General features: G+C 35.5%; 1 protein-coding gene across 2 annotated transcripts in view; it reads left to right on the top strand.

Moving 5' to 3' along the window:
* lzts2a (leucine zipper, putative tumor suppressor 2a) overlaps positions 1 to 13494 on the top strand; it is a 155717-nt gene that overhangs the window by 89639 nt on the left and 52584 nt on the right. For both annotated transcript variants that reach the window (XM_005156687.6, XM_073919892.1), the window contains exon 2: positions 272 to 389. The gene's annotated coding sequence lies outside the window, so the exon portion shown is untranslated. The remainder of the gene's footprint in view (positions 1 to 271; positions 390 to 13494) is intronic.

The raw sequence follows: 13494 nt of genomic DNA, 5'->3' as shown, positions 1-13494 counted from the left end.
TCATTCTTTCTCTGTAACATAATAACAGGCTTTCACCTTGACACCTTAACTAATTCTCCATAGCAGGTGCATGACGTACGATATGCACACTTGAGCTCTTAAATCGACAAAAGGAAAAGCCTCTCTATTCATTCTCATACTTTAACATTGTTTTTAATAGACGTACTGTATGGAACGTTTTAACAGCAGTTGTGAATTTTTCCTCAGTTTTCAGTCTGTTGAATGTCTTTTGCGTGCTTTACCTGACCTCAATGTGTATGTTTTCCTGCAGGTGTGTGTGTATGTGAGCAGAGCTGGACACTGCTGTGGGACTCTGGGGATGAGTAAAGTCTCCATACGTCCAGGATCTCTGCAGCTTCTAGGAGCCTCTCTCCAGGCATCTGTGCAAGGTAAGATGTGTCTCTGCCGTCAGAGCTGGAGAAACAGACAGGACACGTGGAATTGATTTCAGTCACTCATTTAGGACAGCCAAACAGAACAAGCAGGCTTTATTGGACCCTGCCATCAGTGTCATAACTTTTAGCTCTCACTGTGTTCGCTTTAATTAGGCTCAGTTAATTAAAGACACTAAAAGCTAATGATCTGTAAAGTGTGGTGAAAATGCACACCGAGTTGTCTAAAATCAAGGCTGCAGTATCTGAAACAGAATGACTCTAATCAGCTTTGCTCATGAATAATAATTAGGTGATGTAATGTTTGACAGTAATCGCGCAGAAAGAACTTTGGATTGAAGTATGTTTTCTTCAAAATCAAAAATTGATCAGGACTGATTGTGGAAGTTGAAAAACAGGATATTAAAACTGATTTCACAATGAAATCTGAGAAAAATGTGAAAGTGCTGCACGTTTTTTTGGAAAGACATTTAAAAATAGTTTACGAGACCTAGGGTACTATTTCATGACAATGATGTACTAAAAATCTAAGTTTTACTTACAGATGACAACTTATTCGAAAACTTGTTACAATTATTTGAGTTTAAGTTCACATAAAAAAGTTGGTTAACACTTGACGTGTCTGTGTTACAGTGTAACTTTTCATTTAACTACTAAGTAACAAAAATGTATTAATTGTAAATACAATATGGTTAGCAATAGAACAAGGGTTGGGTTTAGGATTCGTTGCATATAATTTTTGTGCACACAATTTATTGAAATTACTCTAGCAAGTACACAGAACACACCTAAGGTTTTTAAGAATACCTTAAAATAAAGTTAATAAATTACCAAATGTTTTGTCACAAATGTAAAAAAAAAAACTAATGTATCAGACCAAATTAGTACAATGTTGCTGGGATTTAACTATAACAAACAAACAAAAAAAAGAATAAAAGGAAATATAATCAGAATTTAAATAAAATTATAATCAGAATTTCTTTCTTTTTTTTCAAGATAAATTTATATTTAATATTTAGACAAGAAAAAAAGTTGGAGAGAGGGAAGTGGAGTGGGATTGGGAGAGGTCCGCAAGCCAGGACTCGGAACTCGGGATGGCTGAAGCACAATGCCATTAAAACTTGCCGCACTTCCCACAAGGATATTAGCCCCAATGCGATTTTTTTTCTACAGTTTCAAATGTTTTTGTTTCAGTGTAATATGCACAACAATCATTACTACTAGTACATTTTTTTTTTTGTTGTAAGCATTTTGAAATGTTTTGTAAGGAACAAAGCTTGTTTGAAGAAATCCCATGAAGAAATTGTTGGTTTAATATGTCCATCATAAAATGTGCATCAAATGCGATTTGCAGGGGTTTAAGCAACTCAGCTTTTGATTGTTACGATAACTTATGATTTTGTTTACTTGCTTCTTGCTATGTACATTATGTACAGGAAACAGACTACTTGTTGCTTCCATACCAAACATTTCTTGCCATCATTACTTAACATAGAGGTGGCAAAACTTTTCAATGCTGTTTCAAATACATTAGTTGCTACACTAAAAATGTTGGGTTGTTATAAACAAACATTGGGTCAAATATGGACAAACTCATTGTTGAGTTGTTGTTTTTTTAATTAAATTTAAATGAAATTTTTTGGGTTTGTCCATATTTAACCCAATTTATCGAGTCTGTCCATATTTAATCCAATGTTAAGCTATGACAACCCAGCATTTTTTACAGTGTAGTGCTTTGTGACTGGCAGTTCTTGTCTTTTAGCAGTGTAAACTTGTCATGTAACATCTCATTGAGTAACAATAAACCCAACGTATCAAAACATTTCGGAATCAAAAAACTGTGAAAAAGTCAAAGAAAAAACAAATGAAAGATAATCTGCAGAAGTCATGCTAATGTCAGTTTTACAGGCATCAGCAGAGTTGTACTCAATGGGCACAAGTGTTTCCTTGCTGTCACAGCCAATTATCATTTCTGCGAGAGTCTGGACGTTGATTAATGGTCTGAATATATTTGTTTGGCTGAGTTTGTAGCCCAAAGGGACGTTTCAGTAAAAGGTCCCATCCAGCACTTTGAAGTGTATTTTGTTGGGGGTCAGGTTGATGATGGATGACCAGCTTAGAGTTTGACAAAGGCTGAACGCAGTCTAGATGTGAGGGGCTATCGGGGTCAGAGAGAAGGAATTTTTGCTGACATGGGGAACAAAAAGTTGATCAGTGATTTTTATATGAGCACATTAGTAAAAATGTTGTCAGCATGGAACTATGGTAATACCTGAAATTTGGAAATACACTGTAAAGTTACAAGCACAGTAATGATACACAAAAATTATAATACAGTAATTGGCACTGTACCATGATTCATCTAGTTGTAGTATAAAACCCGATTACCCATACATAACAATTTCAGTTAAGTTTGAGTATTTCCCAGAGGGAGCCTCTTTTTCAGATTACAGATTAGAACCCTTCTGCTGGATTAATGTGGTTAGTATGGAGTGAAAGCACGTGACTGGCAGAGCGAGAGAGAAAGAGAGAGAGAGAGAGAGAGAGAGTGTGTGTGTGTGTGTGTTGTGTGTGTGGTCTGAGCAGCTGCTCCACCCTGCAGCTCTCAGTCTTCACTCACACTGGATTCATCAGCTGTCTGTTTCCTTCAGGATAGAGACTCATGCTCTGTCTCTTCCTTAATGTGGTGGAAATGGCTTTAGTTACTTCCCAGGCATTGTATTTTCACTGTGTCTTTTTATATTTTACAGGAGAGAAAGAGTTTCTTATTAGAACATACAATCAAGTCCAAAATTGGTTACACCCTTGGCAAATTCTGACCTAAAGTAACTTTTATTGAACAAGCAAGTTTTTTTTTTTGACTGGAAATGAGGCTTCACCCAAAAGATAAAATCATGATGTACCAGAGGCACAACATTTCCTTAAGTAAAACTGTTTCTTTAAGAAACTTACATTTTTTCAAATTTTCCAGGGGTATAAATAAATAAATTATATGCAAGTTATATATTATATATATAATTGAGGGCTTGAATTTAAGTCTTTAATTCTAATTAGTTATGCAGATTATATTTGCGGCTAAATCGGTATCACCTAGTCATTTTTAAATCAACATTAATATTTATTGGCCTAATAAAAAAATAAATAGGTCCATGAAAAATATTTTTCCATAAATGTATTTATATGTGCATGTATCTGTTATCAGCTTTCAAATATACAGAGTTATTCATTATTTCCATGGGGCAAAATTCTAATAATGTCACCACAAAAAATGTCAAAAATCTGTATTTTTGTTTATGTATCGTAACTTTAATCTTTTGTGACATCATACAAGTTGGCTGCGTAAATGTAATGTTTTGAACAATTGTTTTTATTTATTATTATTATTTTCAAGATCAAAACCTTCTCATTAATGGTTTGTTCACACTTGTAATTTGATTCTTTTTGTTTGTTATACTGTATTTATATATATCACATATTTAGTCCATGTTCACATAGAGTTCACACTGTTATTTTTAAGTCTGGATGCAAAGCAACAACACCAAAATGGTCTTTGTGATGTTTACTGACCTGAACACACTCGTTATATGCCCATACATCTGATGCTTTTATGAGCTGACAGCCTTTAAAATATGTAAATGAGTCAAAACAACTCCAGGAATTCCTCCGTCACACACAAGTGAGGATCTGCTGTTAGAAGACAAGCTTCTGATCTTTTTATTGAAAAATAGGCAAAATGTGACCCTGACTTGCAAAACCTTAAGTCTTAAGTTGCACAAGTATATTTTATCAATAGCTAAAATAGCCAAGTACATTGTATGGGTCTATTTTTTTTCTTATGCCAAAAATTATTAGAATATTAAGTAAAGATCACATTCCATGCAGATATATTAAAAATTCCGTACCATAAATCAGTCACTTAATATTTGATTAGTAATGTGCATTGCTATGTACTTCATATAGAAAACATTAAAAGTGAATGTCTCAGAATCAATCAGATTCCAGATTTTCAAATAGTGTCTCAGCAAATATTATTCTATCCTTTAAACATTTAAGTTAAATCAAATATATTTATACATTTTTCTTGTCATCCCAAATTAAATCAGTCAACCTGAAAAAAAATATATGGCTAAACGTTGTATATCTTCAAGCATACTCAAGCTAAACTGAGTTAAAGAAACATAAAAACATTTGTTGTCATGACTTGTCGTTTCAGTTTGTTACATATTCTGTTCTAAAATATAAAATTACTTACAAAAGCTAACACACATTCTAATATAATAATCATATATAAATCATATAAATAAATAAATAAATAATGAGGCTATTTATTAAGAAGTGAAATTTAAAATGTATTATTTATCAGGAAATGCTACTTTAATAATAACAATAATAATATTAATGATGATGATGATGATGATGATTATTATTATTATTATTATTATTATTATTATTATTATTTAGTAGGATATTGTTTATTTATTTTTTTATTTTTTGAAAAGTCTATATTTACAATTTAACAAATGCAAACCACTGCAGAAATGTTTCAACCAACAGGCTCATGTCGTACAGTACAGATACGTCATAAATAACCTACTATGAATAAAAGCATTAACTTATGCTATGTTTTTTGTTTTACAAGCTTTGGAGATGTATCGTAAATTCTGCTTTTAAATAATAGGTCATCTATAGCTCGTCATTAGCCACACCTGTGTTCAAAATGACATCAATGTTTTCAAAGTGCACTACAAAGGCAATGCAACTGTAAACATGAAGATCGCTAAAACTGAACAGTAAAACTACTTTGAAAGCAAATTACACCTAAGAGTGATGACTTTAATGTTTTTTTAAGTTTAAATGTTCAAAACGAATAGGGCATAGGGAGGATAACTGGGAATAGAACATGGCCAGGAACTCTGTTTCCAACTACAGCTTCAGAGGTGTAGTTGAAGCACACAAGTTTGCGACGCAGTTTGCAAATGTTCGTTGGAATGATAAATTTGGGAAACGCCAAATCAACAAACTATGTTTGTAATGACAGAACTTGCGACCTTAGTTGGCTAACGAGGGTTTTCAGAAATGCACTACTGATTATTTATAATATCTTTCTGAATATGGGAAATCTGATCTATTTGGACAATGTAGCTGTTTTTGTTGCATGTGCCTTTAATGCAAATGAGCTAATTCTTCTCATCCACCGCTCACTCATGCATGTCTCTGTATTGCTCTGATGCTTGTATCCTTCATTTCTTTTAATCCCAGTTGCTTTGCGCACATCCTGTCTTGTTGATATGATAATATACGTTACTAGGGAGTCGTGTTAATATGTGGCTCAATCAATACAGTGGGCAGAGAAAACTGCACTCCTACGTCACATTGCGGTGGGCCTCAAAATGGGAGTGATTTGGATCCTATTTTAACATTTTTTTTTTTTTAAGTTTGTCATTATATCACCCTAATGACTGTGTACACACTATACCTGCAGACAGTTCTGTCCAAACTGCTTCTAAAAGTAGATTTTCATCATAGGTGCCCTTTAACGTTTAGTGATAAATAAGTCATGTTGTCAGAGGTTTTCTCATGTGTGTGTTTGTGCCTCTTATCAAGCCCTGTTATTCTCATGCCGGAGTGGATCTGACCCTCCCAACATGCTAGAGCAACATAAACACAGAGCATGCTGAAAGTTAATGGGAAATGAATGAGAAGACAGGCAGAGTAATGAGTCTCTGACACATTGCCTGCTCCCTCTTCTCTCCTGCTAAGATTTACGGAGGCCTGAGATTTGTGTGAGTGTGTTTTAAAGGACACCACACGCTACCCCTGTTCCTATGTCCTATAAAGCCAGAACAGGGATTGTGGCCCTCAGTGATTTGTAACCTTTATTCTGAATGGCTCTTCACTCTCTCGGTCAGTGTGATGAATCACTGTCTTTAGTTAAGGGAAAAAACTGTTTATGTGAAACATCTTTCAGTGCATCTTCCATACAGTGTTGAGTGTGATTAGTTCAGTTTACTTGGGAAGCTTCTATAAAATGCGTGCAAGTAAATTTGCTCATTATTTTTTATTGATTTCAATTGAACTAGTAAACAAATGGTAGCATGCAAGGGATGGGATATATTAATTTATTCTCTGAAGTAAAACTAGGGTCTTGTAGGTTTGGAACAACATTAAGGTGAGTAATAAATTCTACACAGGCTCATGGAAAAATGTTAACCCAGGCTTATTATTGATACGTACCTCTGTATACATTTCTGCTCAGCAAAAAATATGTCTCTGGAGGTAAGTTTTTGCTGTTTTTTGTTTTCATAAATCCACCAGAGACCGCTGTGTATGCTTTTTCAGATCTCAAATCTCTCTCACGATTGCAATTCACGTCTGCTGTTCTAGCGTAAATCCAGCAGAGGCTGCTCTCAACTTACTGAATGACTTGACCCAATCACCCCCTTCCTTAAGCCCAACCAACAATGTTTTAAAAAGTACAGATTGACCTGATCACCCCCTTCCCTAAACCCAACCAACAGTGTTTTAAAAAGCACAGATTGACCCTATCACCCCTTCCATAAACCTAACTGACAGTGTTTTAAAAAGCACACTTTGACCTGATCACCCTCTTCCCTATACCCAACCGACAAAGTTTTAAAAAGCACAGATTGACCCAATCACCCCCTTACCTAAACCCAACTGACAGTGTTTTAAAAAGCAGTTTGACCCGATCACCCCCTTCCATAAACCCAGCCGACAGTGTTATAAAAAGCACAGATTAACCTGATCACCCCCTTCCCCAAACCCAACCGACAGTGTTTTTAAAAGCACCGATTGACCTGATCACCCCCTTCTCTAAACCCAACCGTTAGTGTTTTAAAAAGCATTAATTGACCCAACCACCCTTTCCCTAAACCCAACCAACAGTGTTTTAAAAAGCACAGATTGACCCAATCACCCCTTCCATAAACCCAACCGACAGTGTTTTAAAAAGCACCGATTGACCCAATCACCCCTTCCCTAAACCCAACCGACAGTGTTTTAAAAAGCACCGATTGACCCAATCACACCCTTCCCTAAACCCAACCGACAGTGTTTTAAAAAGCACTGATTGACCCGATCCCCCTTCCCTAAACCCAACCGACAGTGTTTTAAAAAGCACCGATTGATCCAATCACCCCTTCCCTAAACCCAACCGACAGTGTTTTAAAAAGCACTGATTGACCCGATCCCCCCTTCCCTAAACCCAACCGACAGTGTTTTAAAAAGCACTGATTGACCCAATCACAACCTTCCCTAAACCCAACCGACAGTGTTTTAAAAAGCACTGATTGACCCGATCCCCCCCTTCCCTAAACCCAACCGACAGTGTTTTAAAAAGCAATCCAGAAAAATACATTTTTACCATGTAAATTATTGCATTACCATGTATACTTTTTATTTTTTTTGCCTTCTGTTTTACCTGCTTTCTGGAACTGCTCTTTGCCGAAATTTAAACCTGTCGTCTCGGTCAACTCCTCTCTACATCTCTTGTCCACTGACGTACGTGGTGAGCTACAGGGCAAATTGGTTTACAGTGGAAAACTTTTCAACACGGAGGTAAACGGTCAGCTGTTAGCGCCAACAGAAATTTTAAAGATGAAATTCAGCTATACTGTACGTAGCTCTGGCTACATAATTCGCGCTCTCCAGAAATGTATACCAGGGTACGTTTTCACAATGAGCCTGTGTTGTGAAACTGCAAAATCTTACCTAAACTTATGTTTGACTGCAGTTTCTAGGTAAAATTAATGCAGTATGATGCTAAGAAATGTTTCTTTTTGACACTAACGATAATTACAGAGACATATTATCAACCGATAAATAAATATTTTCTCACCAAACAAATGTAACACCAAATAAATACTACAAAGCAACTTAAAGGTGTATATTTATAATTTAATATGTTTACCTCGCCTATACATCTCCATATGGACAACCTTTCTTGTGTGGTCATCTTGCTAAGTAGCTCAGTTTGTACAATGTTTTACCTGTGAATCAGGGCACTAGTTTTTCCACAAAAAAAATATAAGTGTCAAGGTAAAACCATGTGGTTTCAGTACACTTTTCTCTAAGGTTTGATATTGGAAACATTTTAGGTTGGATTTTGAACGGGTTTAGGTCGCTGACTCTGCCTTTTTCTGAATGTGTACAAGAAGGACTTGTATCTGAAACAAAATAATAAAATGTACCCTAAAATGTAAAAAAAAAAAAAAAAAAACTGTAGACAGCGCCCTCTAATTGTTTGTCATCTGAAACATGCTATAAAACATACCTGGAGAAACATGTTTTACGTTTTGCTAAAAGGACGGCTGAGGCATTTATTTCCAATGAGCAATGAGTTTTTAAGTTAATGGTAATTAAATTATTTGTGGTGAACTATCCATTTAAGATAGAGTTTGTTTAGAAAACTCCAATAGAAATCTGGTAATAGTTGATTTTAGATTTTTAATTTTTATCTTTTATTAAAGATTATGGTACACTAAACACCCTCAGAAATTATTTTGAATTTATAGAAATAAAAAAATGAATTGCTAACAACAATGAATATGGCATTTATTTATTCTTATAAAAACACAAATATTATTCCAATGCTTTGACTTAAATGCTTACTAAAAGTATCAGCTTAACTTGTAGATAATAGATATCCAGCACAGTCACTGCCTTTAAAACAAATCAGTGTACTGTAGTAAAGAGACCCTGCTCTGCAACAGACTGTCCGCAGCTATTCTTTTTTGTACATATTATTCTTAGCATTAAAGTTAAAGGAATGTTGGCATTGTCTCACTGATCTTCACTTTATGACTCTATAAAAAAGTGCTCTTTTTGCTGTAGTCACTGATTTGAAGGCATTATCCTGGTTGTCCGTTTGACCTTTGTAAATTATGAGGTTATATTTGGTGTTTTCAGCGGAGGTCACGTCCTGACTGAGACTACAAACTATTTTAAAACCCTGGACGTTCGACCTTTGACCTCTCTTGACCTCTTACACTCATAAAACAGCACTGGCAGCTCTGAGATTTCGCAGCCGGTGTGTTTCTCAGCAGGTGTGTCTCAGATATTGCTCTTGATCTTTCTCTCATTACCTCTATTCCTTTGATCACAGTGAAATATACATTTTAATTGGGCAACACTGAGGTTACTTTTTAATAGACTTGATAGAGTTCTTAATGCAGTTTATTGATTTTATTGATGATGATGATAATCATAACAACAACAATAACAATAATTCTGATAATATTTTTTTACAATATTAAGTTTATGTCAAAGTACTTGACTTGAAGTGTATTATTAAAATTCAATTCATGCTTATTTCTATAGCGCTTTTACAATGTAGATTGTGTCAAACAACTTCACATAGATGTTCTATGCGTGAGTGTTTCTATAGGAGCTTTGACACCTTCAATGGAGATTAGATGAGACGACAGAGGCTGTGCAATAACATTAAAATGTCACTAACTTTCATTCATTAATTTATTTTCTTTTGCATGCTTAGTCCCTTTATTAACCAGGGGTTGCCACAGCAAAATGAACCGCCAACTTATCCAGCACATGTTTTACGCAGCGGATGCAATTCCAGCTACAACCCATCATTTGGAAACGCCCATACACACTCAATCACACACATACACTACGGCCAATTTAGCTTACCCAATTCACCTATACCACATGTCTTTGCACATGGGGTAAACCGGAGCACCCGGTGAAAACCCACACAAACACAAGGAGAACATGCAAACTCCACACAGAAATTCCAACTTATCCATCTCAGGCTCAAACCATCGTAGTAGTCAACTTTGAAAATGGATCAAAAAAGTCCAGATAAAAAAATGGTTGGTAAATTAAATTTAGACAAAGGTTTTGATCTACTTCAAATGTTGGCTACTGTGTATTGCCTCACTAAAAATGATTGAGGTCACGACTTAATAATTGAGATGTATTGCACAATAAGTCGATATATTGATTATTGCAACAGTCTTAATCTGAGTACATTGAAATCTTTCTGAAATCAATTTGCTCTCCTGGTTAATTTGATCATTTTAGGGAAATCTTAATTGTAATTTCTTGTTATTTTGGGATGTATCATGATAGAGGTTAATGACCACAATTTAATTTATTTAATTTATTTGTTTAGCTTTCTTCTCTGCCCCTCAAAAAAGCACAAAAGTCCCGCATGCACACACAGAGCTCTCTCAGTTTATCATCCTTCTCTCCACATTACCTCTGTGCTCATCTTGCTTTTTCATGGCAGTAAAAGCAGATTTCTGTGCAGAGCTCAGGACTGACTTCACACGTGCAGTTCATTACACAGCATTCATTACAGCACACATGTTTGTGAACTATCAGACACGTCAGGCATGGTTTGTGTAAATGTAGAGTCTGAATAAGTGTTTTGACAGCCTTTGTGTTTGGCGGCAAGTGATTCTGGGGGTTCTGAGGTGTAGATACTCAACTGCAGATTTGTCCTCCTCTGAACCCATGGTTTCATATGATGTAATCTGGATTAATCAAAGGTTAGTGCACAGTCTGCACTGCAGTCTTTGATCATCTAGAGGGTAAACACATTTTCAGTGTGAAACTTAAAGGTTTCATCTTAAAGTTCATAATTTACTCTCAAGTTATTGAAAATCTGTATTTTTTTGTTGTTGTTCTGATGAAGATATTTTGAAATATGTCAGTAAACAAGCAATTGACAATTGAAAGTCAGTGCGGACCAGCAACTATTAGGTCTTCTTACCTGTTCAACAGAAGAAAGAAACAACTTTAGTAATGATGTAATTAATGAGTAAATCATGTTTTTTTTACCCTATTAGCAAACACTCACAGGCAAAACACATTGACCTAAATTTTTGTTTCCACTGTCAAAAGTACTACAATAACGAACCCAACCGTAATGTATCACTTTTATAAGGATATTAAAAAGGTAGAGCTAGACTTGCTGCTGAATACTGCTGGTTTACAGAGATTGTCATTTATGAGTGCTACAAGCTAGGGGAATGACAACAACGGAAACACCATTTAAAAAAAAAACAAGCCAAAACACGACATCATAATAATACAATTGATGGTGAAAAGATGGTGCACGGCAATAAACTCAACAAAACCTGTCTCTTCTAGTGGCAAACAGCCATGTCAAAAACAAGAACAGGATCTACTGTATGTCCTCCATTGTTGTTTATGGGGCTGTTGTTTATTGGGGTCAAACGGTGCTTTTGAAAACATTATTAGTTGGGTTTAGTGAAGGAAGAGGGGGGGTCATTCGATAAGTCAATCATTCAGTCAGTCATCAGCATCCTCTGGTGGACTTACACAAGAAGAGCAGGTGCGAATGGAACTCAAGAGAGAAATTTATCTCAAAAACTTAAAAAAAAACGTATCTGGCGCTCTCCAGAAATGTATATTGAGGTAAGTTTTCAGAATGAGCCTGGGTTGCAAATTTCCAATCTCAACTCTTTATACTTACTTATTACTTAACATATGAGGGTTTACCTTAATAATCACCAGGTGCAAGTATTTTGGCATTTTTTTGGCCATTTAGATGTGCATCTTAAGCTCAACGTTTTGTTTGTCTCTGAGGCTGAGCACAGGCAGCACAAGTTCTCTTTTCTGCTTTTAAAAATATAAATAAATCCAATACTCTTTAATAATAAAGCATGTCCCATGCTACAAGAGCCAAGTTACATATTTTACCAATAACCATGTTAAATTCAAATATAGACTGATGGGAAGAGGACAGAATATGACACAAGATAGTTTTATCTCGATTATTGTTTTTCATAATTGCTAGAGGCTGACATCAAAATCAAAATTTCTTCGTTTATTAATTTTCTTTTTGGCTTAGTCTCTTTTTCAGTCTGGGGTCGCCACAGTGGAATGACTTATCTAACATATGTTTTACGCAGCGGATGCCCTTGAAGTTGCAACCCATCGCTGGGAAATAACCATACACTCTCATTCACACACATACACTACGGACACTTTAGCTTACCCAATTCCCCTGTAGCGCATGTCTTTGGACTTGTGGGGGAAACTGGAGCACCCTGCGGAAATCCACGCAAACAGGGAAAACATGCAAAAAAAAGTTTCTTTGTGGAATTGAAAAAAAGGGGCACTGCTCCTGAAAAAAAACACAAATATTGTAAAATGATACCATTTTATTTAGTTTATAAAATGTTCAGTTATGTTTTTTGTCAAGATAGACCTGTCACAGATTTAGCTCATCAGATTTAGTTTCATGGTGCTATCAGACACTGACATAAGTAATATCTGAGTCATTCTTCTTGCATGTAGTATTTAACCCCTTTCACACAGTGATACCGGTAAATATCTAGAAAATTTCTGGAACAACTTTACCGGTAAATTCAAAAAAGTGATGTTCACACAGGCAAGAACATTCCAGAATTTTTCCGGAAAAGACAATTCACACATCCATGCCAAAATACAGCTAAATTCTGACATCATTAACTAGAAATGACCACTACATTACATTACTCTACTGACTACATTACAAACTCTGTGGATGGATAAGTACTGTAAACACATTCGATAAAAACATATGATGGAACACTTTCGCATGTCAAGATGTTCATAATATGTGTGTGTGCTGTAGATCACTGGCTGCTTCACATGCACACGTGTCACGCAACTGAGCTTGAAGGTAAACTAGCAGCGTTTTATCATATGCATTTTATAGATATTTTTTTTACACAGTTGGCATTGAGAAGGAACATAGAAAAGTTATCTGACTAACATCTAGCAGATAAATGTGTATGCATCTGAGTCTTTTGATTGGCTGGAGCAGACATCTCACATCAGCGTATTCTAATTGTGAACACGCTGTTTCCAGCAATCTTCGTTCTGTGTTCACACAGCGCAGCATTCTATGGAGACAGATTTTACTCAATAATAATTCACGCAAAAGACACGATGTACACATGCGTAGCCAAATTCATGTGCATAAAATCAAATTCACGTGTGTAAAATATTTATATTCACAAAAAATGTTCACGTGCACAAAATAAAAATACATTTTTATAAAATACGTTTCACAAATGCAAAACACGATTTGCAAATGTATAAGAGT

Source organism: Danio rerio, chromosome 13 (assembly GCF_049306965.1).
Source record: "Danio rerio strain Tuebingen ecotype United States chromosome 13, GRCz12tu, whole genome shotgun sequence".
Taxonomy (NCBI): domain Eukaryota; kingdom Metazoa; phylum Chordata; class Actinopteri; order Cypriniformes; family Danionidae; genus Danio; species Danio rerio.
Note: the sequence above shows the minus strand (reverse complement) of the source record. Positions and strands in the feature narration are given on the sequence as shown.